The 26,574-nt window shown below is 41.5% G+C and overlaps 1 protein-coding gene across 3 annotated transcripts in view; it reads left to right on the plus strand.

Annotated features, from left to right (window-relative positions):
• The first annotated feature begins 1,281 nt into the window (after positions 1-1,281).
• Positions 1,282-26,574, plus strand: part of shc1 (SHC (Src homology 2 domain containing) transforming protein 1) — an 81,532-nt gene continuing 56,239 nt past the window's right edge. For 2 of the 3 annotated variants that reach the window (XM_060921460.1, XM_060921462.1), the window contains exons 1-2: positions 1,282-1,554; positions 5,341-5,437. The gene's annotated coding sequence lies outside the window, so the exon portion shown is untranslated. Of the gene's footprint in view, positions 1,612-5,340; positions 5,438-26,574 lie in introns of all 3 variants that reach the window. The other variant, XM_060921461.1, reaches the window with a different exon arrangement.

Here is a 26,574-nt window from a genome sequence, read left to right on the forward strand (position 1 = left end):
TGTGATGACGAAATGCATTCTGTGATGGACGAAATGCATTTCGTGAGACGAAATGCATTTTGTGATGACGAAATGCATTCTGTGATGGATGAAATGCATTTCGTGGGACGAAACGCATTTCGTGATGGATGAAATGCATTTCGTCCCACGAAATGCATTTCATGATGGACGAAATGCATTTCGTCTGACGAAATGCATTTTGTGATGACGAAATGCATTCTGTGATGGACGAAATGCATTTCGTCCACCAGGGACGTCACTAGGTTTGAGAGACAGGGGTAGCTTAGCACCCAGAGGAGAAAAGGTATTGTGCGCGCGCAGCGCGCGCCGAACATTTTTCAGAGCGCCTACTAAGGCTGTCAATCAATTCATTATTTCAAGAGCATCACACCTTGGGGACACACTTCCCACCATTTCTATTCTATTTTAAAATTGCTTTCATCATTTAATTGCTTGCTGAAGCAACTTCACCAGCTAACAAACCCAACTCAATGGAAGCCCGCACCGCGCCTGCTGCAGAATGCCCGCATAGTTTAAGTCCTACTAGCCTACCACTCGACGTGACGCTTGACACAGAGCCAATGAGGAGGAATCATAACGATATTAATAATATTGCATTAAACAATAAATAAGCAAGCAGAAACTGTTGTTCAGATTAACTTGCGTTCTTGATGGCTCATGTTCAGTGCTTTACTGCCTTTGTTTTTTTTTGGGAAAAAAAATAAAAATATAAATAATTTTAAAAAGGGCAAAAAATATAGGGTGGCTTTGCCATAAGATAGGGTGGCTGGAGCTACCCTAAAATGGGTCTGGCGACGTCTATGTCGTCCACGAAATGGGCCCGGTGACACTTGGCACCCCATAATGACCTGGCGACTTGTCCAGGGTGTACCCCGCCTTTCGCCCGTAGTCAGCTGGGATAGGCTCCAGCTTGCCTGCGACCCTGTAGAACAGGATAAAGCGGCTAGAGATAATGAGATGAGATGGGAAACTCCATACAGAAAGGCCCCTGTTGTTGGCCCACTGGACTCGAACCCAGAACCTTCTTGCATCACTGTGCTGCTGCCTCCCTGAAATGCCTGTAATGTAATGTTGTGTTTGTTTACTAAGATGCATTTTTAAAGTGTAATCGCATGGGGAAAGCAACAGAACACGAACCGATGTACACAACTCACTGTTCTTTCCCTGATTGCGCAAAAGCAAGTGAAGGCCGCGCGCTCGGCCGGGCCAGGTGCAGGCGCTCGCGACTTACGCCAAACCGCATGACGCAGACGCTCGATTGCGGAAGTTGAGTCTTTCTGGTGTTCAGAAAGGGTGGCGAGTTTCGGAGGGAGGAAACGATAGAGTGATTCGGAAAAACAAGACAGGGGGTAAAAAAAAAAAAAAAAGTTTTCATGTACTTTTACATGTGAAGAAAGCCGGCGGTGCGTGTTCAGCCCCGGACTGCGACTGAGTGCTCAGGGTAACTTTGCAGGAAGTTGAGGTTAAAAAAAGCGCTGGGGAAAACAGGATCCAGTGCAGGAGACGCGAGGACGGCGGAGAGGAAGAGAGCGGGTGAGTGTGCGGAGATACAGAGTTGCAGGACTTTCAGTGTTTACTCGGAACTCCACGGTGCGTGCAGCTGTTATAAAGCGTTAATAAGTTTCTCTGTCTTTATTCACTTCTTTATTCCGCTCTTCAAACTTGACTCGGCCGAATCCCAAATGGTTCCCTGCGCCCTGGATGTGCGTCCTACATGAGTTATGTCGTGCACTATTCTATTCTATTCTGTTCTATTCAGTGAGGAGCCATTTGGGATTGACTCTTCCATTCCCGAGTCCACTTACTGAAAATACTGCTGTTCAGTCAAACTGTATCTTCATTCATCATTGACACACTACCGTTCAAAAGTTTGGGGTCACTTTGAAATGTCCTTATTTTTGAAAGAAAAGCACTGTTCTTTTCAATGAAGATCACTTTAAACTAATCAGAAATCCACTCTATACATTGCTAATGTGCTAAATGACTATTCTAGCTGCAGATGTCTGGTTTTTGGTGCAATATCTCCATAGGTGTATAGAGGCCCATTTCCAGCAACTCTCACTAAAGAGCAGCTTCAGTAACAGACTCATTCAACCCCACTGCTCCAAGGAACGATACAGGAAATCATTCCTACCCACAGCAATCAGACTTTACAACTCATCTACCTCTGTTAGAGCCATGATCACACATCTGGACTAATTCTACCTGTCACCCTCTGCACTACATATAACGTAGTATAACGTATACTTAGTGTTTACTATGGGACATGTGACGTGGGAATATTATCCGTATCATATTTTTGCAATATTCGCATCATATCATACATTCTATGTACATATTCATAGTATATTATTTAAGGTATGTGTATATTTTGTTTATATCTTTTTTTATTCTCTTGACCTCAGTATTTTATTTTATTTCATTGTATTTTTTATTGTATTCAAATTTACTGGACTGTTATGACAATCTAATATCCCTTTGGGGATGAATAAAGTCATCTATCTATCTATCTATCTATCTATCTATCTATCTATCTATCTATCTATCTATCTATCTATCTATCTATCGTTCAAAAGTTTGGGGTCACTTTGAAATGTCCTTATTTTTGAAAGAAAAGCACTGTTCTTTTCAATGAAGATCACTTTAAACTAATCAGAAATCCACTGTATACATTGTTAATGTGGGTAAATGACTATTCTAGCTGCAAATGTCTGGTTTTTGGTGCAATATCTCCATAGGTGTATAGAGGCCCATTTCCAGCAACTCTCACTCCAGTGTTCTAATGGTACAATGTGTTTGCTCATTGCCTCAGAAGGCTAATGGATGATTAGAAAACCCTTGTACAATCATGTTAGCACAGCTGAAAACAGTTGAGCTCTTTAGAGAAGCTATAAAACTGACCTTCCTTTGAGCAGATTGAGTTTCTGGAGCATCACATTTGTGGGGTCGATTAAATGCTCAAAATGGCCAGAAAAATGTCTTGACTATATTTTCTATTCATTTTACAACTTATGGTGGGAAATAAAAGTGTGACTTTTCATGGAAAACACAAAATTGTCTGGGTGACCCCAAACTTTTGAACGGTAGTGTACATATAAAGACAACAATAATAATGATGTCTATTTTAAATCCACTCTCTTGTATATTACTTTGGGTGGGACTTACAGTTTTACTTTGGAATTGTAAAAGCAATTTGTATTCTCGCTGGTCCGAAAGCAAACTGGAAGGACACTCAGTAGACTGCATACCTCCTCCAAGCCGCGTATTAGTATCTCCAGATGCTTACTATGTTTACATACATATCCAGATTTGCATCAACATCTAACTGATTGTTCCTTGGCTCATGGCTCACTTTTCCTCCAAATTTCGTCAAAATCTGTTCACTACTTTTTGAGTTACACTGAGAACAGATGAAAAAAAAAAATCCTGGCTCCTTATCGAGCCTGGATCCACATACATATCCGGATTTGCATCAACATCTAATCAATTGTTTCTCGGCTCATGGCTCACTTTTCATCAATATTTCATCAAGATCTGCTCACTACTTTTTGAGTTGCATTGAGAACCGATGAAAAAAATAAATAAATCCTGGATCTTTATACATTTCTAGATTCTGGATCCACGTACATATCCGGATTTGCATCAACATCTAATTGATTGTTTCTCGGCCCATGGCTCACCTTTCCTCCAAATTTCGTCAAAATCTGTTCACTACTTTTTGAGTTACACTCAGAACAGATTAAAAAAATAAATAAATCTTGGATCTTTATACATTTCTGGATTCTGGATCCACGTACATATCCGGATTTGCATCAACATCTAATCGATTGTTTCTCGGCCCATGGCTCACCTTTCCTCCAAATTTTGTCAAAATCTGTTCACTACTTTTTGAGTTACATTGAGAACCGATGGAAAAAAATAAACATAACCTGTGAGGTGAAAACATAACCTCAAACATAAGAGGTAATAAATAGCTCCTTTGAGTGAACATGTCTCTGACACTTCAGGGAAAAAAAAAATCTGACAAAATCTGATGATAAAGAGTTCAGATTTTCAGTGGAAGTTAAGTAGCCCACTAATCCCCATGCCAGGCCAGACAGACCTGAGAAAATGAATGAAATGTAAATTTTCAGAGGAATGGTGTCAAAAACACAACGGTGCACCTCAGCATTTGTTTAGGAAACTTCTAGAGCCTTTTTATACAAGAAAAAAAAAACATATTTGTTCACTAACTGACTGATTTCCGTTGCTGAAAAGTGTGTCCCAACACCATTTTTATGTTTGATTACAGTATGATTTTTCATAATATTTATGCATTTGTCAAAGACAAAATGTTCACATTTAAGTTTTAAATAGGTAACAATATCCATCAGACATTACCAGAGGGACAATTATACTACAGCTGAATCAGATGTATGATTCATATGATTCATATTCATATATATGATTCAAATGTATATATGCGATATTTACTGTATGGACATGGTATCAGAAAACAATTTTATTTATAAGCAGTAGCCACTTGTACCCCTAGGGTGCCTATTTTTAATGAATTACTAACTGAAAATTTGTTTTAGACAGTCCGCTATTAAACAAGGACGCCTAAATGTCATCCTGTCAGATACCAAGTGCTTTGCATATAAGGGCAGTGCACTTTCAGCTGCAGGAGAATGAGGAAATATCATAAATACAAATGTCTAATTGTGTGTGTGTGCGTGCGTGCGTGTGTGTGGTGCAGCTGTATATAAATGTCGCCGACATTATGAATTTAGATACAAAATTATGAGGCTGTTGTTATCAGTGAGCAACTTTAATGATGATCCTTATGAGTAGCTATGATGATGTGAATGCGGTTTTGAATGCTCAAATACCAGAAACTAAGCTTTACTTTACAATAATGTTCGCAGTCTAACTGCTTATGATTTCCTTATGATTGTGTATCACGGTATCAGCACTAAGCTAAACTGAGTTTTGAGGGGTGTTCACACGGCACGTATTTGCATCGATGCTGCACCGATGTATTTTGTTGCGATATATCTTACACTGGTGTAAATTTTGTGGAGCGTTCACACGTCACACCGGACCGGAGTAAAAGTTGCTGTGTGAACACCCCTTTGGTTGTTCAGATTCTTTCTGTCAGTTCATCTCGCAACATGGACTCTTCGAAATCGTTCCACTGATATTACCCAAATTTGCTTTTTGTACCTCATAGACATATTTGATGTTGATAGAATGAAAAGAAATAAAGCTGTGAACATTTATTTGCTGGTACATGTGTGTGAAGTCATGCTTTCTGCTCTCTTCTTTTCTGTGCTGTAGATCGTTTCCTTCAGGTCCAGGCATGACTACAGTTTGACTCCTTTTGGCTTTTGGCACCGTTGCAAAGACCTCCGTGTTCTCTGCAAGCATACTACAGGTACGATAGCTTAGATGCCATAAAAGTGAGTGTCTGAGATGAGCTGATCTTTCTCACACACAGACTCATGGACACGCTCAATGTCAGACCGTGCAGGCATTTGACTTTATACAGTGAACTGCCAGAACAAAGTAAAGGGAGATTATTTTCCTCACATCACTCATACTTATCTGGATATTCCATCTCACTGCTTTCTTGTTGTGAAATCTGAGTTTGAGTTTTCAGGAAGTTTGACGTCATAATGCCACAAACAACCCAAAAGGCAAGAAGAGAAAGTTGGTCACTCATTGCTCAAATGTTATCATCATGCGCCATTACTTGACTACCTGACTGTTAAAGTGCGTATCACGGGTAAATTCAGGAGCGAGATCAATGTAATTCTCCTATTTTATATTAAACTTTGGTCAAATATCTGTCACATTTTGCATTTTGTGCAATTTTTTTTACCTTGTGCAATACCAGAAAAATTCAGTTGAAATCAAGCCATTTGAGGTGAATTGGTCCGCCTCTGAAAAAACTAGGCATTTGGATTTCCCGGCAAACATTGATTTTCGTGACGTCGCTTGCGGGACGCCTCCTTCTGAATCCCATGTCAGTGTTGGTTTGTTTATGAGAAAACGACCTGGTGGTTTTCTGCAAATTTCTTCAACGTTATCACGTAATTATTAAAATGGTTAACAGATGTATCGTAGGAGGGTGTAGCAACACCAATCTTGATTTCCAAGATTTTCAATCATTTTCCAAAAGACCGGACAATGAGAGAGAAATGGGAGCGCTTCATGCGAGGCACCCGGAAGCCGAGGACCAAAGCAGAGCCGAGAAAAAGACCAAGAAAATCGGCAATTCACAAGTTGACCGTTGCCAGGGTAAGAAATAATTCTGACATCTCATTATATTCTTCATCCAAAGGTGAAGTAACATTGCGCTCAGGTGACAATTCCATATTTCAATGCAAAATCGCTAGCTGCTAAACTTGGTCTACACAGGCTGTGCACTGAAATCGTGCAAGCTCTCGCAGCCTGTTGACGCTTCCGCAGGTAACGCCACGAATCTGGCTCCAGACTCCCTTGGGATTTTTCCAGACGCGTTTTGTTATTTTATTTTTTTCTGCTGTAGACAGATGGCCTTGTGCAAAATTACCCTTCTGGATGAGTGTGTAAACTTTCATATAAAAAAACAAAATTGGTCCAAGATATGCACTTTTAGAAGAATCTCCTGAACAGTAAGGATAATAGAGATATATAGGTGCTGCCTAAAAGCGGAGCTCCTGATGAGTGTGTGAGCAAGATACACTTTGCAAGGGCACAAAATCAACCTGAATAGAAATTTGGGTAATATCAGCATATGAACCATCGAATTGTGTGTTTCACGTCAATAAATTACTGCATTGTCTCGTGACAGTGAGACCAATAATGAGAGACGCATTTACGGATACATATTTATTCCTTTCTTTGACACCGCGTTCCCTGTGCCAGAAACATCACCACAACATTTATTATGGCGTGATTCTGCTGGGTGCCTGGTGGACAGCAGTGACCCAGCGCTTTCACTTTACATCATTACTGTATAGTTATGATTGAATATCAAATTTGACATGCCAAACAGTTGTCTGGTTACATCTTTTACGTCCACACGCTTTGGCACGTGCGCAGCACCATTACGACTAATTACCATGCACCTGTTCCTGATCAGAGCGCAATCACAGCACATACATATAAGGACTCTCAGTAACACACGGACTTTATGAGGTATATGCTCTGCACCCTGCGTCTAACATTACCAAGCCTTCTATTTTGTATTACATTTCTGGTTTTGACCCTGTTTGTGTTTATGGACTGTGCGTCACTCGACCGCTACCTGCTATTCGACTCTGGCTTTGTCTACATTCTGGATCTGTTTGTTAGTATGTTTTTAATAAAACTCTTACTGCACTTACAGCCGTCTACCGTCCTTACATGACAGAAACTGTCAATTGTCCAATAAATTTAGTGAACTAATAAAGCAGTTTGAACTAGTTTTATATGAAACTGTCATGAATAATTTCCGTAAAATATCTTAGTGTAAATAATTCCACGTTATTTTTTAAAAAGCAAATTAAAAATAAGCGCTGGATAAAAAAACCCACCTATCTTATGTAAATAAAGATACAGATTTTGTTGTCACGTGGTCAGGTGTTGGAGATACATTGCCTTGCACTTACGATCAGGTACGCTGTAGTGGTACACGTTCATTGTCCGTCATTTGTCGTACGTATGTATGCCTTTTGTGCGGATGCTGTACGTATGCCAAAGCCATCAGAAATCAGGTCGATGCATGACCATATTCTCTTAAGTATCAGGCTCTGCTCCATGTGCTTTGCATGCAGGTAGCTCGCTATCAGCGCACTTTTAGGGGAAAAAAGGATTCTTTGGAAAGATTCTAGTTCTGTCAGCAGAAACATCAATATAAAATGCTTAAGTATTTCCCAAAGCAAAACAAAAAAGTCTTTAGAAGAATCCTGTAGACTCTTAACCTTAAAAGCCCTTTTTATACAGATATTCTGCGCTATTGCCATAAAGAAGACTCCTGAATATTCCAGATTTGGTTGTTTATACTGAACCAAATAAAGCAAAGACAGTGTGTGTTTTACACAGCGCGCTGGCATTCCACAATCAGAGGCATGATGTGTAACACACCAGACTGTCAGCGCCTAGGGTGACATATAACTTAGTACGCATCAGAAATACAAATAAGCCAAGTGTACCGGTGAAAAACAGTAACCGCAGGTGAACTGAGTGTTAAGATGATTTATTAGCTCTTCACATTTTATACCACTCTTCAAAAGCAAGCAAAGTTGCCGAGCAATCAGAACCATGTTGGAGGAGTAAGTAAAGAGAAGTAGGAAGCAGTTTGAGTCAGAAAGGCAGCCGGACCAAAGACGCCATAGACAGAGACATTTGAATTCACGCTGGTCTCAGAAAGAAGAATGTCAAAAACGAATGTCAATGTCAAAAATGTCACACCCCTGTTCCACAATGCCAGCTGTCCTTTTTACATAGAAGTCCATCCCGTTTCTGTTACCATCAATCATTCTGACTCAAAAAAACACACACACACACACACACACACACACACACACACACACACACACACACACCATTCAGATATTTTACACAGAACGTAAGGCAATATAAAGGCGTAAGCTTCTCACCTTAGGCTGTGGAAAAGGGGCTAGAGTGTAGTGGTGTGAGATTTTCTGCCGAAGTTTTTCACTTTTAATTTGTAAACTAAATGAAATATGAATGCATTTGTTCTAATATATTCTTGTTTCTATAGTAACAGCTCATTCAGAGGAACACTTTTTTTTTTTTTTTTTGGTAACATGAAAATCAATGTGTGTGGTTTTTTTGTCTTATTAATTTGAAGGGGAAGCCATGCATTTGGGGAAGCCATGACCTAATGGTTAGAGAAGCAGCTTTGGGACCAAAAGGTCGCTAGTTCGATTCCCTGGACTGGCTGAAGTGTCCTCGAGCAAGGCGTCTAACCCTCAACTACTCTGGCAAGAGTGGTGGCGTACCTTGTGTCTGATTAGCCAAAAATAAAACTGATGATGTGATTATCAGTTCAGGTGGTGCCCGGCCAAAACTAATTTGAAGGGAACAACAAAAGGGGTGTTCACACGGCACATATTTGCATCGATGCTGCACCGATGTATTTTGTTGCGATATATCTTACACCGGTGTAAATTTTGTGGAGCGTTCACATGTCACAAAGCTGCTTGAGAAGCGTGTTAGCACCGGTGCAGCCCCACTTGCGTTCACACGGCAGTTTTTGCGACCGTGCTATACGATAGTAATAATGCGGAAATGAAATATGCGCATGCATTAAAATGTACTTCCTTTTCCCGGTTGTCATGGCATCACCAAGCGCCGGGAAAACAACGTGGATGAAGACACCAGTGTTGCCAGATACTGCTGACGTTTTCCAGCCCAAAATATGTTCAAATCCACCAAAATGCACTTAAAACCGCCCAATCTGGCAACACTGGAAGACACGCAGTTCTGTTGTTGTTGATATTCGCCATTTGGAAGCGCAAAATACCAGGATGCAAATTATGCAATGCCCGTATGTAATCAACTCTCCTCACGCGTAGCGAGTCTACCCCTGTAGCATTCAGACGGCCCATTTTATATCGGTGCTGCCCCGCAAACTAGCATTTATTCCGGAGGAAATTTCTTAAACCACCTCCCGAGCAGGGTTAGATTTGCACCGGTTTAAGCAGCTTTCAGGGGCTACACCGGTATAACTTTGTACCGTGTGAACACTCTACTGGGGCAGCCCCGCTGCTACACCGGAGTAAAAGTTGCCGTGTGAACACCTCTATAAAAAGAGACTGTAAGGGATTAACTGTTTATAGCTGCTCTAACGTAATCGACAACATGAACTAATTTGTCTCACGGACGATCCCTAAGATTAAATGAAACTATAAACTGTTTTTTTTTTTTTAAATGACCTGTAGTTCATTAGTAAATAAATTGTAATTGTTGGCAAATTACCGTGGTGTTAAAAGAACTGTGGATTACTTTCCTTTAACAGCACAGCACCATCAACATGATTTCTTCTTTCCTTGTTTTATTCCTTACCTGCCCACAGTACTGTTTACTGTCTTCAGTATTCAGCTTGATTTTATATTTCATACCTGTGATCCAAGAAAAATTCATTTTTTACTTCCAAAAGCGAACTGCAAAGGGTTCCGATTCACTGTGCTCACTACACGCAGTCACCTCCAGAATTACTGGCAATGGGTTTTTAAAAAAATGTTGTGGAAAAGTATTCTTTTAATCAAAGTAAATGTATTCTGGCAAAATGCAAAAGACTTACTAGGAAATATTACATTTGAAAACCATGTGTCATAATTATTGGCACCCCATGAGTCTGCCAGTCGCGCACAAACTTCAGAGAAGTCCGATTATTCGGCAGTTAGTGTTATGTGAAGGGGAACTGGACTAATCTTGCATTTGGGTTAGTAACTGTAACTAGAATGCTGACCCTTATTATCTTTTTTTTGACGTGATTTTTACTTGTCACTTAACAAGTGTCTGGGTCACTGAGAATCCCCAGTGCATTTATCGGCACAGACAGGATCACAAAATCTGATTTTCATGGGTGTCAGTTGAAACTTGAGCATGACTAAAGCAGTATTGTATCCCCACACTACCCCACTAGCATGCCAGCTTCATCCCCCTGCCACGTTGAATCAGTCATCGTTTGGTTTACGTCCTCGCTTTGTTCTAAGCCATGTCTTACCACATCAGCAGCCATTTCAATTAATGTTCTAGATGCTAGAATACATAGAATACAATCCTATAAGTAAGGAATAACATGTGATGGATCATGCGGTTATAAGAAAATAATCCATGCCTGAGTGGTGTCATATAGCCTGACGCAAAACAGATTAGATTGTTATATTTATTAATGAATGCCTGCGAGACGAGTTAGTTCCTGTTAAAGCAGCTTTTATAAGCAGTGATTCGCTCACCAGTGTCTCATAAGGCAAAAATGAACAAAACGCATCGTAGCATGAAAAGAAGCCGGAAAGCACAAAGTCCTCTCCCTGAAGAGTTTTCAGTGTCTGGACACGTGATTGTTACTATAGAAACTAGAATGTATTCGAACAAGCAAATTAATATAAAACTACGATTTACGTTACAGTCAAAACGACTGGCAGAGTCGAATGCCCACCTTCTGATTCGAAAATTCAGCTGCTGTGTATGTGTGTGTGTGTGTGTGTGTGTGAGACTTCTTAATTATTGATGCTTTTGAGTGTTTATAGAGGTTTAGTGGCTAGGGGATATTCTCATAATCCAAATGCTGAATGATGCACAGCTTTAACACACACACACACACACACACACACACACACACACACACACACACACACACACACACACACACATTACGATTTGTTTCCTACAAAAAAAACTTTTAAACAGTCATGTGTCTGTAGTGAGTTTGATGTGTTTCAGCATTCCACAACAGCATATTCACTTGGATGTATTATTATTATTATTATTATTATTATTATTATTAGTCTTATGTTGCACCATAACCTCAAATTATCTTTGTTAGTAAATGAGAGAAATATTATGTTCCTGTATTACAGTGTTTCTCAACCACTGGGCTGCGAAGCATTATGTAGTGGGCCGCAAATTTTTTTTTTTCAAGTTGAAGCTAATTTTAGTAGGGTACAATTGCTGGGTTGCATCCAACATCACATCCGCCAGGGTTGAAACTTGGTGGTCGCGCGGTCGCCAGCGATGACTAAAAACTGACCAGGGCCACTACAAGTTGAGGTTTGGTCACCCACTATGATTTGAGAAGTACGAAAAAATCACAATAAAAATTAAATAAAATGTTCCTTCCTTGGAGTACCTTTCTTTTCTTTGCTTTCCTTTTCTCAAGTCTAAACTCGTGAATTCTAGGAATAGTTTAGTTCTAAAGTGCAAAATTCAAAGCCGTTAGTGAATTTTCAGATTGTGCCACAATAGCCACAACCTTCCCGAACTCTGACTTTTCCCACGAGCCATTGCTGCGTCATAGCAGGAGCTGGTATCTTTCTTCCGCTCCACTGTGTTGATGTTTGTAGCTAACGCTAACTGCAATGTAGGCTGGCTAAAAGATGGTTACACGGGTCTGATTTTCTGACGTGCTCTGGGAATAATACGATCAAAGTGCCCCATCCGTCTACCCTCACGGAACGGATAGATGACATGAAGTTGTGGCCCGACGTCAGCTACGTTGACTTTGTAAATTATTTTATTCTTAGCGAGGGCGTCGATGGCGAGGAGCTAAGGAACTACAAAAACATGGAGGCATACAATTACCTACACAATAATAAAACTGGCAAAAATTGCGTAAAAGAAAGGGCGTTTGTTTGCTTAAAGGCTGAGGTTGAGCCGAGCCAGAGCAAAAAAAGTGGAAATCCTGCAGTCATGCAGCAGCTATCATCTAGAAGGTAGGCTGTGTCAGAGTAGAGCGACTGTATTATTGTATTGGTTTACTAATAATGTAGTGTTTCTATATTGTAAGTCACTTTGGACAAAAGCGTCTGCTGAGTTTCAGTACGTATAGGCTCAAGAAGCAAAAGCTAGGTCAGAGAAGCAGAAGGCTAACCATTTTAATGCAGATGCTATCAAACTTTGGAAACAATAAACATGCCATACTTAAATGATTCCTTGTCTATGTATTTGTCCAAACTTCTTAACTACCCTGATCATTCCAGATATTGGATGGTATTTGTAGGCTTTTTGTTTACATTAGTACTTCAGCACTGGTTGCTTTTGGATTCTCTTGGCTACCGAGGCTACATGCACTAATTGTTAGTTGCTTTGAATAAAAACGTCAGTTAAATGACTGTAATGTAGTGTAATGTTTGAATAATGTACAGTATCTAAACAATTACATAGAATTAATGTTGTTGATTAATCCGTTTCTGGGGGTATAAGTTAATAAGTTAAACACCGTGGGGTGTTCTTCAAGTAAAAAAGGTTTAAATTTTTTTGTGTTCAACTAGAGGAAATTTAAGGGCCACTTTATTTTGGCCTGGGACACTAAAGGCCTCTGCATGCTCTTGCGACAAGGCTTTCGCAGATAGCTTTTCGCAGACAGTTGTAATTTATCGTTGAGCGGGGAGTAATAGGCATGCGCGATGTTATTCACCGCTACAACGCAAGGGGGCGCGAAGTCGCGAAATCGCTAGGAGTAGTTGGTGGGTGTGGTTAGTGGAGTGTTTATCCTCCGGTTACTTATAATGACTAGAACTGGAGTCGTATAGATGTACGTACTTCCTCACTTCCTCGATCAACCGCTCTTCGTGCTGTTCCATCTTCGCTCGTGTTTTTAAAAATGGCGGTAGTGAAAACAAACCAAACCGGGAAAGTAGGGAAGCGGAAGTGCGTGTACAGCGGATGTAGAGTGGACCAATCAGAGCCCTCTTGTCTGCGACGCTGTCTGCGAGGCTTCTGCGGTGGTCACAATTTTTGGGAGGTGCGCGCAGAGCGTCTGCGAAGGTGGGGGGGCTACGCAGACGCTATCTGCGACACCATCTGCGAAGACTGCGTTGTCAGCATAAATTGGCCTTAAGAATTCAGGGATACTGGCCCAAGTGGTGACCAAGCACTGAAGTTAATTTTTAGCCCAGATTCGCCTCATTAGATATGCAAGACATGAAGTGGTGGTCAGCTAAGCTTTCAGTCATCGCTGTCAGTTCATCGCTGGAACCCCATACTGGTCATTAAAATGCTTAACACTTGCGTTGTTTTGCGCTGTTTGAATCGAACAAACCGTGAAACTGATAAAAAGTTTCTTCCGGGTTCCCCGTGAAGTGATAAAAAAAAAGGGTGAAAGGGCAAAGGATTTTACCAAAAGATGACAAGAAAGGTGGCTCTTGAACCTTTCGCTTTGATGGAAGGGAGCTGAGTCAAAGAACACTCGAGTTTAGAGCGATCACTTCATGAAAGGTTTATAAATTCCTCTGATTTATTTCATTTGGATTCGCAAATCACTTTTCTCACCATTTTCCATTATTTTGTGATGTTTTGAAGTTCAGGAGATGTGTTTTTGTTAACTGTTAGATTGTGGTTGCCATATTGTGTTGCCATAACACGTGTATAATACACGTAATACCCAGGTCTTTCAAGGGGTTTCTGTGGTTCTTTGTGAACGGTTTACCCAAAAGAGAAGAGCAGAGAGGGCGGCACGGTGGTGTAGCGGTTAGCGCTGTCGCCTCACAGCAAGAAGGTCCGGGTTCGAGCCCCGTGGCCGGCGAGGGCCTTTCTGTGCAGAGTTTGCATGTTCTCCCCGTGTCCGCGTGGGTTTCCTCCGGGTGCTCCGGTTTCCCCCACAGTCCAAAGACATGCAGGTTAGGTTAACTGGTGACTCTAAATTGACCGTAGGTGTGAATGTGAGTGTGAATGGTTGTCTGTGTCTATGTGTCAGCCCTGTGATGACCTGGCGACTTGTCCAGGGTGTGCCCCGCCTTTCGCCCGTAGTCAGCTGGGATAGGCTCCAGCTTGCCTGCGACCCTGTAGAACAGGATAAAGCAGCTACAGATAATGAGATGAGATGAGAGAAGAGCAGAGAGGAGTGAGAATTGAGCGGATGTGGTTTGTTCGCACCCGATACTAAAACTTGTAGTGTCCTAGCAACTATCACAAAGACACGTACCAAAAGCCCAAAAATGCCAACTTACCTGGGTAAAAGCGATACAGGATTTATCTTGTAGTGTCCTGGTCCCCAGATCTTTAACTCAGCCACATATAAAAAGTTGTACGCCTCCATGCTCTTCCAGGTTTTCATCTGTGCGTCTGTGCAGAACGATGCCTGCAGCAGCAGGTAGTTTGAGATGTCGGGGAACTCAACGGATGGATAATTTTCCAACTCATAGGAAAAATCCTTCTTTGTTAGCGTGTAAGGATCTACCCCATTGAGTGGTTTCTATATCCACTTCTTTTGAGTGTACTTCTTGGTTGTAATAACTTGCTTGTTTGCTGAACACAAACATGGCAATAAGTTCTAGTGTTAATGGACCAGACTCCACTTTTGGATCATTAATCCCTTTTGACTGAGAATGACCCGCATGCATGGGTTTATGTTGGCTTCGAGCACATCCATACAGTTTTAAATACAATACATACAATTCAAAACAGTTTGTTTTTATTGCATTTATTTAATTCCTGGGCTCCCATCTGTAACAGGGAATGATGTCGCATCCCATTAATATACTTTACAATAGATTATTAGATTCTAATAGAGTAGATGAGCCAAAATTATTGGGGATCTTTTTTAACGGGCCTCGACTCGTTACAAGTATGAATAGGTGGGCCTTAAAGTAGGAAAGGTTGAGAACCCCTGCTGTATTACACTTGTAAAAGTGACAAAAAGACAAAAATTACTCATTATATGATTACCATGGTCAGATTTGATAATGATAGGCTTCTGTGTAAATTCACAGAGAATGTTAAAGCCACATAGACCACAGTTCAGGTGTACATGATAATGAAGATTTTTTTTTTTAACAACCATATACTCAATATTGGGCGGCACGGTGGTGTAGTGGTTAGCGCTGTCGCCTCACAGCAAGAAGGTCCGGGTTCGAGCCCCGTGGCCGGTGAGGGCCTTTCTGTGCGGAGTCTGCATGTTCTCCCCGTGTCCGCGTGGGTTTCCTCCGGGTGCTCCGGTTTCCCCCACAGTCCAAAGACATGCAGGTTAGGTTAACTGGTGACTCTAAGGCTACGTTTACATTACGTCGAATCAGCGGATCATCAGATTAACGTTCTTAAAACGATTCGCGTTTACACTAAAACCGTTAGCCGTGCACACAGCAACACCAATACGCGGATACGCTCGGCTCCGCAGGCATCCTGCGCTCCAAATCACTCCGCCCTGAACAGCGAGTGCCCTCTGGAGGGTGCGCACTCCGGCCCTGCGCAGCTCACAGAGCGCGCGAGTGAAGTGCACAAGCCACGATTCGGGACTGAGCCGCTGTGTGTGTGATCCCAGCGCATATCACTTACTACTTGCAAGTGGAAGGATGGCAAGCCTAAAAACAATCATAAGTACACAATGGGCAGTATTTGCATCAGTATTTGCAGTATTTTCATACTTTTATACTCTTTAATGAAAGGTGATACAAGGCGGAAGTCCGCGCCGTTTTTCAGCAGTCGCGTCACATGACCAACGCCAGCGAATCAGGAAGGTGGATGTCACAGTGACGTTGTCCAATGAGGACGCCAGCTAGAGCTCAGCACAGTGTATTCGCGTATCTCAATGTTTACACAGCACCGGACCAGATACGATCTAGATTGAATATGTGGACGCTGGCGGATTCCCGTTTCCCGGCTTTTCCAGGTGGTTTAATGTAAACGGACAGTGCATCCGCGAAGAAAACGAGAGATACGGTCTAATGTAAACGTAGCCTAAATTGAGCGTAGGTGTGAATGTGAGTGTGAATGGTTGTCTGTGTCTATGTGTCAGCCCTGTGATGACCTGGCGACTTGTCCAGGGTGTACCTTTCGCCCGTAGTCAGCTGGGATAGGCTCCAGCTTGCCTGCGACCCTGTAGAACAGGATAAAGCAGCTAGAGATAATGAGATGAGATGAGATGAGATGAGATAAGCAAAATACTTTGGGAAACCAAACAGTTTCACATTATAAATTAATCATCCTTGCCATGGCAATGAGCATAATAGCACTGTTACTCTTAAAGCTCTACGCAGCCATTAGTGTGTCTCCGAAATCACAGGTTGTCGCAGCGCACGCAGTCTTAAGTAACAGCTGGCGACACACACCACAGCAGGTGACTGAAATAAACAGCCTGCATTTTGCTTCACAAGCAGTAGCTGTTGAGGTTGCAGCTAAAAAACCGAGCCTCTGTGTTCACGCTTCACAGAGTTTTCACGGAGATGCACAAAATATTGTAGAGCTTAGTTGAGGTCATGGCTAAGCATTAAGCCTTAAGTTTAGCCTGATGCTTAGCTTTAAGTTAACAACATTAAACCTTAGCGTTAACCTTAAGCTTAAAATTGCAAACTTCCAGGAAGATTGTTCACAAAGAGCTTTCTACCATGCTGAAAGTTTCAGGGACTCTGAAACTGAGGGGAATGCAATCAAGTTGCATTAAGAATAATTTCATTCATCTCTGTGGAAAATTCCAGATTGGTTTCGCTTCCTACCTGACTGGTACACTGTCTTCACCACCTCCTTATTACTGAGGCAGATTGATCAAAAAAAAGTTTGTGATTTTTCTCATTGCTGTACTGTTGTGCTGTTTTCTTTAAAATTATTTGATCTGTGATGTCGCATTAATAGAGGTCATTGCCAAGCTGTTTCCTTTTTATAAGCAATTACCAGCTAGCAAAGTTGGCCTGGATCAGCTCTGCTTGAACAAGCCGGATTGTTTTCAGCAGAGATGGCTTAAATTATTCTTAATGCAATTTAATATACCAAGGATGGCTGCTGCTCATTAATAGCACATAAGCTACAGTGCCCTCCACAATTATTGGCACCTCTTGTAAAGATTAGTGAAAAGAGTGAGAAAAAAGAAATCCACCTTTTGGTGAAGTCGCTTCATCTCACACTGAAAAATGAGAAAAAGCCAAGGTTTAATTGAAATAAATGTATTCATAGCAAAGCAAATCCCTCATCAAGAAATAATTATTTTAAACAAAAATGCATGTGCCACTATTATTGGCTCCCTGGAAATGATAGTGAACACGTTGTACTTGAAGCATGTTTCCCATTTAAATTGTACATTTTTTAGTTGACTTGAGTGTGTAGGAACTTTCAAGCTGTAATCCATGACTTCCTGATTAACTGGGGGACAAATATAAGGTGACACATGCCCCTTTTCCACCAAAGCAGTTCCAGGGCTGGTTCGGGGCCAGTGCTTAGTTTGGAACCGGGTTTTCTGTTTCCACTGACAAAGAACTGGCTCTAGGGCCAGAAAAACCGGTTCCAGGCTAGCACCAACTCTCTGCTGGGCCAGAGGAAAGAACCGCTTACGTCAGTGGGGGGGTGGAGTTGTTAAGACCGACAACAATAGCAAGACCGCGAAAGGTCGCCATTTTTAAGCAACGAGAAGCAGCAGCTGTACAAACGCGAAGTCATCCATTATTGTTGTTGTTGCTGCTGCTTCTTCTCCGTGTTGTTGTTGCTTCGATGTTCGCGCCAAGGTTTATGCAAACGCAGCGACGTAACTGATGTATACAGCGACGTAATGACGTGGCTCCCCTTAGCACCCCGAGCTATGGAAAAGCAAACTGGTTCTCAGCTGGCTCACAAGTTGAACGAGTTGTGAACCAGCACCAGCACTGGCCCCGAACCAGCCCTGGAACTGATTTGGTGGAAAAGGGGTATCAGAGGCCAAATTCCCTTACCCTGTGTCCAAAATTGCTCACTCGTTCACTACTCCCTACTCCCTATATAGGGAATTACTATATAGAGGACTATATAGTGAGCTCATTGGTAAAATGAAAAAAAAAACAAAACAAAAAACGCTTTCGGACACTACTCCGTCGCGCCGTTATTTACGTCATTACTGTCGCACAATTAAAACGTGCCAGATCAGTCGGCTGGTTGGTTTTCAAAATAATAAATACATGCATGTATTTTTGTGATAAGTCCATGTTATACTGAGCGTATTTCCCACATTAATCAATACAAAGTACCTGCATCTTTCAGTTTTTTTTTTTTAAATCAAGGCTGAATACTTTCTTCTTTGCCGTTGCCTTTTATTAAATCAAATTTGAGACTTTTGATTTCTTTCAGCACGAGCACAATGCATGATGGGATATATTGCTTTGCTTAGTGACCATCAGTTGCACACTACTTTTCGTAATGCATTATGGGATGCTTTGAGTGCACTATATAGGGTGCAAATAATCCTCACTATCGTTTCAGACAGCACTACAAAATGGTGTCCTCACTATATAGTGCCCTATATAGTGAGTAGGGAGCGATTTCGGACACAGTCTTAGTCATCCATCAACATGGGAAAGATAAGAGAACACACAAACCAAATGAGGGAGAAGTGTGTTGACCTTCATAAGTCAGGGAATGGGTATTAAAAAAAAGCTACTTGCCTGAAGATGTCCATTTCTACTGTTATTTCAATTCAAGTTTTTTTTTTTCTTTTTTTCAGTGCGAGATGAAGCTACTTCACCAAAAGGTGGATTTTTTTTTTTCTAACACTTCTTACTTTTTACAAGGGGTGCCAGTAATTGTGGAGAGCACTGTATATTGTAATGATTCATTTTTCCACATTGGCAAAGTGATAAGGGGTGTTCACACAGCATATATTTGCATCGATGCTGCACCGATGTATTTTGTTGCGATATATCTTACACCGGTGTAAATTCTGTGGAGCGTTCACACGTCACAAACCTGCTTACTAGAGAGAAGCGTGTTAGCACCGGTGCAGCCCCACTTGCGTTCACACGGCAGTTTTTGCGACCGTGCTATACGATAGTAATAATGCGGAAATGAAATATGCGCATGCGTGAAAATGTACTTCCTTTTCCCGGTTGTCATGGCATCACCAAGCGCCGGGAAAACAACGTGGATGAAGACACCAGTGTTGCCAGATACTGCTGACGTTTTCCAGCCCAAAATGTTCAAATCCGCCAAAATGCACTTAAAACCGCCCAATCTGGCAACACTGGAAGACACGCAGTTCTGTTGTTGTTGATATTCGCCATTTTGGAAGCGCAAAATACCAGGATGCAAATTATGCAATGCCCGTATGTAATCAACTCTCCTCACGCGTAGCGAGTCTACCCCTGTAGCATTCAGACGTCCCATTTTATATCGGTGCTGCCCCGCAAACTAGCATTTACTCCGGAGTAAATTTCTTAAACCCCCTCCCGAGCAGGGTTAGATTTGCACCGGTTTAAGCAGCTGTCAGGGGCTACACCGCTATAACTTTGTACCGTGTGAACGCTCTACCGGGGCAGCCCCGGTGCTACACCGGAGTAAAAGTTGCCGTGTGAACACCCCTATAGATTCAATTTTAACACTTTTTTTCCTTACATTAGATTACCATATTAGAAAATATTTAACTTTGTGCATGTGTGCGCACCAATCTCAGTCAGAGTAACAGCAGACAAGCTAATCACAAAAAAATATCAGCCAAATTATTTTTGGAGAAGAACCCTTGTGAAATAGCTGGAAATCCAAGCACGAAATCCTGGATAGGTATTTAAATTAGACAAATCCCTTATTTTTCTCTTAATTTTTTTTTTAAATATAGATGTGTTAAGTCTGTAACCTGAGGAAAAATCCCCAGTAATGGCTTTGGAAACAGCAACATCTATTTATTCTGACATCTGACATTTTTTGCCTTCTTGCTCTCATCAGTAACACCTGACCAGCAGTGGCAGCTAATGGTTTTTAAAATAGGTGAAACACAGCTTCTTACAAGGCGCCTGGTCCCAGCACAACAATTTAGCCAGTCAACTTTGCTGAAAGCTGAAAGGACCCGTTTTTACTCCCTCATTTCTGACGTAAATCAGTTGTAAGTATTGGTCTGCCCTCCTGTTTCATTCTCAGTTAAGGAAGAGCATCAAGAGACAAAATAAGGTCGACAACATTAGCATTGAAAATTAGCTAGCTAGACCTATAAATAATAATAAACACATTTTGGAAACAAATAATCAAACAAAACTTACAATTCATTTACAATATTTATAAATTATGACAGGGCGGCACGGTGGTGTAGTGGTTAGCGCTGTCGCCTCACAGCAAGAAGGTCCGGGTTCGAGCCCCGTGGCCGGCGAGGGCCTTTCTGTGCGGAGTTTGCATGTTCTCCCCGTGTCCATGTGGGTTTCCTCCGGGTGCTCCGGTTTCCCCCACAGTCCAAAGACATGCAGGTTAGGTTAACTGGTGACTCTAAATTGACCGTAGGTGTGAATGTGAGTGTGAATGGTTGTCTGTGTCTATGTGTCAGCCCTGTGATGACCTGGCGACTTGTCCAGGGTGTACCCCGCCTTTCGCCCGTAGTCAGCTGGGATAGGCTCCAGCTTGCCTGCGACCCTGTAGAACAGGATAAAGCGGCTACAGATAATGAGATGAGATAAATTATGACATAAAATAAGCTGTACTAGAGCAGCGACAGTCCATAATTATTGGCATCTTTTCAGATTTACCAATAAAAATAAATTTTACAAAGGTGAGTTTCAGTTACGACAGTTATTAAAGCTCATGGACATGTTTTTACTGATCAAATTCAACAATATTTCATGATCTCCTCGTCGAAATCTACTTTGTTTCTTACGCTTTCATTTGACAGTCGCCATTTTGCATCTAAACGCGCGTTTGAGAAGTCACGTGAGGTGTCGATAATAGTGATCACTTTCACCAGTGTCCACCATTATCGACACCCTGTGGAATTAAGTGACGTTTATAACTGTTATGGATCGATCTGTGTGTAACATTGTTGAAGTAGATGAAGTAGTCTACTTTAAAAAACAACAACAATAGAATAGGGATAGATTAGGGATAAAATTAGCTCATGTTTTAAGTCGTTCAAATTCCGTAAAGCTGTTTTGCGACAGTGTTTATTGTTAAAAGCGCTATACAAATAAACTTGACTTGACTTGAAACTTGAAATATCAAGAAATCAAGAAATATGATCATCATCGAGAAATATGAGTGAATGCATGTGACAATTAAATTTTAAAACAGCCATAACTGTAATCTTGCGATATTTGAAGAATATTTTAAAAGCACATATCAGGTAAATACTAGTAAATAATATATCTGTTTTAACACTGTAAAAATGTACCAAAGTATAACAGCAGAACAAGTTTAGGATGACCTAGATTGACAACAATATACCTACAATTTTGGTTCAAGGAATGACATGCGACTTTTGACGGGATTTTCATGTGGTTACACTGTCGATTGCCTGTTGACATTTATTGGTAAACTACAAAACGAGAAATTAATACAAACAACAACAAATGATTAACAAAATTACTTCCTCATGTATGTAAACACAGACATCAATATATTTATATAAAATATGTTTTGTACTAGGGTGGCACGGTGGTGTAGTGGTTAGCGCTGTCGCCTCACAGCAAGAAGGTCTGGGTTCGAGCCCCGTGGCCGGCGAGGGCCTTTCTGTGTGGAGTTTGCATGTTCTCCCCGTGTCCGCGTGGGTTTCCTCCGGGTGCTCCGGTTTCCCCCACAGTCCAAAGACATGCAGGTTAGGTTAACTGGTGACTCTAAATTGAGCGTAGGTGTGAATGTGAGTGTGAATGGTTGTCTGTGTCTATGTGTCAGCCCTGTGATGACCTGGCAACTTGTCCAGGGTGTACCCCGCCTTTCACCCGTAGTCAGCTGGGATAGGCTCCAGCTTGCCTGCGAACCTGTACAAGGATAAAGCGGCTAGAGATGATGAGATGAGATATTTTGTACTAAATATAAGTCTATGTAAAACAAATTTTAAATAAAAACTGTTTTGTTAACTTAATGCCACATACGGCTTATTTTTTTAAACATCTGGATGTTGATAATTGTGGAACGGTGTCGATAACTGTGGACAAAGGTGTCAATAATTGTGGAATGGTGTCACATGATTTGAGACACTAAGTAATCAGGAATCAACTTTTTTTTTTCCTAGAGGAAGTTTGAGTAATTATTCTTTTCTACTTTTTTAATGGCCAAAAGATCGTTCATGTGTTGATTATTGTAGCCGCCGCTCTAGTTGTGTAAAACTGAAGTAGGTTACTCAACTAACCACTGCCACAGCTCTGAACGCTCCGTGGGTTTGGTTTGTGGTTGACTTACTGGCGCTGGTATGTTAACGTTTTAAATGCTGTCACTCATGCTGTTTATTGTTTCAGTGATTAGCAGTTGGTTGCAAGGCTCAGCCTCTTTGAGAGTTCTCCCAGTCATTACATGGGGAAGCTGTACGTCTGACAAAACAAAAATGCATCTATGAAGGCTAACACTCCAGTAAATGTTGACATTTTTTTTTCCCTGTGCAGTTTTTTCCGGTCGCCTCATTGACTCTGAATGAAGCTGTATCCACCGAGCGTTCATCTTTTCTTCATTAATTAACAATTATTCGCCGAAGGCTTCGTCTCGGTTATTATTCACCGATATTCACTGAGCCTGAGGCAGATAATTGTTTTAGTATAAATACACAGGTGATTATTTTTAAAAAATCATGTTTGGAAAAAAAATTAATTTCAGTCTTCAAAAGTGGCATGCAGATGTAATAAAAGTGTGCACAGGCTTGTGTCATTTATCTATACAGTGTCACATAAAATACTTTTGTTTTGAAATAGATAAAATAAATCACAATTCTACCTTACCTTTGAATAGTTTTAGACCAAACGTCGTAGGATTTTTAGTGCTTTTAGGAACAGCATTTTCTTTCATAATTAGGGCCCGAGCCCTATGGGCGAAGGCCCTATTGTTCTTGTAAGAGTTCACTATTATTATTCTTCCGTCTTCTTCTTCTTCTTCTTCTTCTTCCGTCTTCTTCTTCTTCTTTATTTTTCTCCGCTGTTGGGCCATTTTCGGGGCGCTTGCCATGGGCGAAAACGCACGAAATTTGGCACCAGTTCCGAGAATTGCCACCGCTACTCAGAACCAGAAGCCCAAACTTGGCCGGGGCTCAGGGCCTCCATAGCGCCCCCTAAGTCGTTGTGATTTTGGCCTCCCGCATTAAGGTGCCTGGTTGCCATATAGTTTGTAGTAGTGGCATGCCATTTGGTACACATATGTATCTCACTAAGCCGGACAAAAATGTAATGCCAATGCATTAGCCACGCCCAACAGGAAGTGAGGTAATTTCACTTTTGTGCGAAATGCATGGCCACGAAGACGGCGCAACTCCTCCTAGACCGTTCATAGGAATGTCACCAAAATTGATACACATCATCTACAGACATGGCTGACAAAAGTTACTAAATACGTTTCACGTAGGATTAACCATTCAGAAGTTATACGTCAATCAATTTTCGATGCAAAATTTTACATGCTTAAAAATTCATAACAAATCTTCTGATTGCTCAAAACTGCTCATACTTCACACCCAAATCAGTCATTGGGCTTCTGACATGTTACCCAATTTCTGTGATATTTCGCCACTGGGGGCGCTATTTTTGGGCAAAAATTCCAATCTTTCCTCAAATTTGGTCAAACTTCACGGCCACCCTCTTTCTACCTCCCATGTCATGTATACCACATTTTGGAAATTTTCGTCCATGGGGGGCGCTGTTTTCGGCCGATGCTATTGCTCCAAAACGGGTTTTTGGTAAATAATTCCATAATGCTTTTCCTTCACACCACTTCCTTGTGATAGTACGTTGCTGTTGTAGACACCTATTTTTCCAACTCATAATCGCTCATGTACAGCATAGCGCCACCTACTGACATGGGAAAAACCAAAAAATTTATTCTTCAAAATTCTATATCTCATCTTCTGTTTACTCAATTGTCATCAAACTTCATACGCAAACTCTTCATAGCTCACCTGACGTCTCCGCCAAATTTTGTGCACTTTCGCCCCTGGGGGTGCTGGTTATGGCAAAAATGATATTGCAGCTTCTGATTTGTCAAACTTGGCAAGCAAACTCTTTACAAGACCCTTTTTGGGGCGCTTGTCATGGTCGACAACGCACGCAATTTGGCTCCTTTTTCTTAGACTGCCACCGCTACTGAGAACCAGAAGCCCAGATCCAGGCGGGCCTCAGGGCCTCTACAGCGCCCCCTAACTCGTTGTGATTTTGGCCTCCCGCATTAAGGTGCCTGGTTGCCATGTAGTTTGTAGTAGTGGCATGCCATTTGGTACGCATATGTATCTCACTAAGCCGGACAAAAATGTAATGCCAATGCATTTGCCACGCCCAACAGGAAGTGAGGTAATTTCACTTTTGTGCGAAGTGCATGGCCACGGAGACGGCGCAACTCCTCCTAGACCGTTCATAGGCATGTCACCAAAATTGATACACATCATCTACAGACATGGCTGACAAAAGTTCCTAAATAGGTTTCACGTAGCATAAACCGTTCAGAAGTTATACGTCAATCAATTTTCAATGCTACATTTTACTTGCTTAAAAATTCATAACAAATCTTCTACTTGCTCAAAACTGCTCATACTTCACACGCAGATCACTCATTGGGCTTCTGACATGTTACCCACTTTCTGTGATATTTCGCCACTGGGGGCGCTATTTTTGGGCTAAAATTCCAATCTTTCCTCAAATTTGGTCACACTTCCCGGCCACCCTCTTACTACCTCCCATGTCATGTATACCACCTTTTGGGAATTTTCGTCCATGGGTGGCACTGTTTTTTGCCGACGCATTTGCTCCAAAACGGGCTTTTGGTAAATAATTCCATAATGCTTTTCCTTCACACCACTACCTTGTGCTAGTGCGTTGCTGTTGTAGACACTTATTTCTCCATCTCATACTCACTCATGTACGGCATAGCGCCACCTACTGACATGGGAAAAACCAAAAATTTTATTCTTCAAAAATCTATATCTCATCTTCTATTTACTCAATTGTCATCAAACTTCATACGCAAACTCTTCATAGCTCACCTGACATGTGTGCCAAATTTTGTGCACATTCGCCCCTGGGGGTGCTGGTTATGGCAGAAATTATATTGCAGCTTCTGATTTGTCAAACTTGGCAAGCAAACTCTTTACAAGACCCTTATTGGGGCGCTATTATTATTAGGGCCCGAGCACTGTTCAGTGCGAGACCCTATCGTTGCCATGTGTCCAATTCTGTGCTTTGTCGCCATTGCGGGAGTAATGTCTCTTGCCGAAGAAGCTGTGGAAGGTATTTCGCGGGGACGCATGCCCCCGCCCCCCTTGGCCGCTGGCGCGAGGGCCCGTCGAGGCCGCTTGCGGCTTTAATTTGTAATTCTTCCTCACTTACGGTAACGAAGCAATTAGCTGATATTTTGCACAGTCACTCAAGGCGATTATCAGGAAATCGTCTGAATTTCTCGACCAATCAGCGCGTTCAATTTTCGATAATCACCTGCGCGTTTATACTAAAACAAAATATACTTTAATCTGTCATAGGAGCCCCTTGAAACTATACATCATTTGCCAGGCTGCGCTGTCCACCGAAAACAATTTGGGTTAAATGAATAAATGTGAGAGACTGCACATATTTTGATTTCCAGACATCTTGAGTTTCAATATTGAAGCTTGGCGAATGATATAGACACATTGGTAAACATTTCATTGGGACATTTGAATGAAATTTGAGCATGTTTCCAACGTAGTCATAAAGCAATCAGCTGTAGAGTCATGTGGCCGACAGAGCAAATACAGTGTCTTGCAAAAGTATTCATCCCCCTTGGTGTTTGTCCTGTTTTGTCACATTACAAGCTGGAATTAAAATGGATTGTTGGGGGGTTAGCACCATTTGATTTACACAATATGCCTACCACTTTAAAGGTAAAAATTGTTGTTTTATTGTGACACAAACAATAATTAAGATAAAAAAAACAAACAGGAATTTGGAGTGTGCATAGGTATTCACCCCCTTTCGTATGAAACCCCTAAATAAGAGCTGGTCCGACCAATTCACTTCATAAGTCACATAATTAGTTGATTAAGATCCA

Source organism: Neoarius graeffei, chromosome 5, assembly GCF_027579695.1.
Source record: "Neoarius graeffei isolate fNeoGra1 chromosome 5, fNeoGra1.pri, whole genome shotgun sequence".
NCBI classification, from domain to species: domain Eukaryota; kingdom Metazoa; phylum Chordata; class Actinopteri; order Siluriformes; family Ariidae; genus Neoarius; species Neoarius graeffei.